This window comes from Aplysia californica, unplaced genomic scaffold (genome assembly GCF_000002075.1).
Source record: "Aplysia californica isolate F4 #8 unplaced genomic scaffold, AplCal3.0 scaffold00761, whole genome shotgun sequence".
In the NCBI taxonomy this organism is placed as follows: domain Eukaryota; kingdom Metazoa; phylum Mollusca; class Gastropoda; order Aplysiida; family Aplysiidae; genus Aplysia; species Aplysia californica.
In genome coordinates, this window is record NW_004798031.1 from 121,862 (window position 1) to 124,786 (window position 2,925).

At 40.9% G+C, this 2,925-nt stretch overlaps 1 protein-coding gene across 1 annotated transcript in view; it reads right to left on the reverse strand.

The window, feature by feature from the left end:
• The window catches only part of LOC101855754 (neutral cholesterol ester hydrolase 1), a gene marked incomplete in the record, with an annotated part of 10,522 nt that extends 8,274 nt beyond the window's left edge, over window positions 1–2,248 (reverse strand). The window contains 1 exon segment of the mRNA XM_005109281.2: window positions 2,168–2,248.
• Between the last annotated feature and the right edge of the window lie 677 nt (window positions 2,249–2,925).

Sequence of the window (2,925 nt, forward strand, 5' to 3'; positions counted from 1 at the left end):
TGCTAGTGCTGGTGCAGGTGGACGGGGTGCAGCGGCGAAGTAGATGATCATCATCATTCTCCCTCTGTACCGAACCTAGATCGTCATTACACCTGGGTTGGTGGTTCTGGAACTATCAGTACGTGTGATCCGGCTAGTCTTGCTAATGTACTTCGTATTTAGTTTATCTGCTTCTTCTGATATTGTCATCCAGTTATTGTATTATCTACTTGTTCGTGATAGTGTTCTATTAATGTTCTTCTTCTTCTCATGCAGTAGTTATTGTTCTAGTCTTATTACGCTCTTGTTGTTCTAATCGTCATGATTCTCACCTAGTGTCAACATCTTCTTTCTTCTTCTTCTTCTTCTTCTTCTTCTTCTTCTTCTTCTTCTTCTTCTTCTTCTTGTTGTTGTTGTTGTTGTTGTTCATCTTCCTCTTATTATGCTTCTCCTTTTCCTTCTTGGCTTACTTCCTTCTTCTCACTCCCACATTCATAAAAAAACCCACGCAGACACCGACACACTAATACACACACACACACACACACACACACACACACACACACACACACACACACACACACACACACACACACACACACACACACACACACACACACGTAATCGAACTTGAGCTGTTTAGTAAATTACAAAGGACTCCTCCAGCATGTCTTGTTACTGTCAGAGAAAGACATTTAAAAAGATTAAAAAATTGGAGGTCCTGTCTACTCTAAAATTAAATAGTGTTGAAATTTGAAAAAAAAAACCTCGTTAAAAGGGAAGGCGCGGGTCTTCAAAATACGATGTTTGGGTCAAAATATCAATTTTCAACTTTTTACATTTTCGGGTACCTGGATATCTTGGGAACCGATACCCCCTAACCTCCGTTAGAAAATATTTAAAAAAAAAATCGTTTTAGGATCATTTCCTTTAGGGTACGTTCTTCAAAGTAGGGCCCATTTTTTTCATCAAATGAGCCCCAAATAAGCCTATAATGAGACGGTGACGACAACAACGTGTCTCCACGTGACCCTAACATGTTTAGTATCGTTGTAACGGCAAGCTTCTTCTCTTCCAAATCGTAAAACAATCTAGACTGATGTATTTCTGGCAGTTTAGTTATGAAGCAGGACACATGGCGCCCCATTTTGTAAATCTTAGTTTGTTTTGAACAAAATGGATCCCCGGTACTAAAAATAGTGACCATGACGTCAATATTCAGTCAGAGATTGCCGCGCGGTATGGAATCTTCAACAGTTGTTTTTTTAAAATGATCATCGCTACTATTTCCTTTTGATCCAAAAGCCCGTTGGACTGTTTTCGCCAACGGAACCACCAAGTTTGCTTTTGTGTTTGGAAAAACTTTATCGCGGTTCTCACTGATCTTTATTTTAGAGCAATCTTGTCGTTTTCGTATGTTCATTCAGTACCCTCCAAGAAGTTGTGTTCAATTTAGTATACATTTCAGGTTGTCTTCCCCCCCTGGTTTGCCCGTGCATTCACCTTAATGTTTTTGTTTGTTTGTTGGTCGTTTTTTGTGGGGGGGGGGGGGGGTTTGTAATGCAAGTGTTTTTACACGTCTATTGACACAATTTAGATCATTTAGGAAGCTGGTTTTCGACCCTGCCTGTCACTATCAGAGCTAACCCGGGCTTAGAGGGATACCATACCCCAGCAGAAAGACCCAGCTGCTCAAAAGAAAGTCTCAATGCTCAGGAACCGAACTCAAGTCTTCCGAGTGTGACAGTGAAGCGCCTGATCCGTACAAAACAAATATTGATTGCTTGTTTTTTTTTAGGGGGCATGGGATAGAAAAGTGAGAAAACGAACACGTGGAGAGAGAGAGAGAGAGAGTAGAGAGAGAGAGAGAGAGAGTAGAGAGAGAGAGAAAGAGAGAGAGAGAGAGGAAGAGAGAGAGAGAGGGAGAGGGAGAGAGAGAGAGAGAGAGAGAGAGAGAGGGAGAGAGAGAGAGAGAGAGAGAGAGAGAGAGAGAGAGAGAGAGAGAGAGAGAAAGACGGGTGCTGTGATGCGTAGAGATGATGTTGCATGTAAAAGTATTCTGTGTCACAGATCTCATGGGGGCGCACTGCTCGTTTCGTTTAATGTTTGGTCAATACAATATAGCTTACCTTATCTTACACAAGCTAACAATGAAAGGGACACTGTGATGAACGTTTTGCTAACTTACATACTTGCCGCCGTAGGGCTGAAAAATATTGTCCTGACGAGGCCACAGTAAAACATTGGTCATTTGTACTTTCGTTTATTATCATAATAATAGCATTAAAAAGTTCACCTCAATGAAAATTCCAAAGCTTATAAGCAAAGCAAGCCTTTCGAAAGGAACGACAGGAATTAGCACAAGTGTATGAATGGCTATAGCGTTGTAAACTTATGAATTCCTTTACAGCGAACCTCGTATCCACTGATAGCAGACTCCGAGTAAAAGAGGCTCAACGGATTATTATCATTAATGTCAGCAAACAACAGGCCTCGGCAAAAACTGGATCGCAGGGACTGATGTGATATCACTGTTATGACTGAATCATGTTACAGACGGGAATGAAGTTTTTGTGCCCTGTAATTAATGATTAACACGAATGGGATCATTAAAAAAAATTAGATTACCCACTACCTATTTATCAATTTAGTGTATCGCTTTTCTTTACGAGTGATATCCTCAGCCCCAATCTTTTTCTTCCTTTTTTTCTAGCTTCTTAGTTTCATAGAGATTGGGTAAACATGATTTGAGATGCACATGACTTATAAATCTGCGGTAGATCTAAAGTTCGGAGCCTACTTTTCATTCACTCTTTTTTTCCCCCCTAAAACAAGTCTCTCCACCGCATGAGGAGATAAGATGACGATGTGGTACCAGACTAAGGCCATGCGAAGTCGCTGACTGAATTTTCATAAACACCAAAGTGCACCCAGCTTTCTCCCCCC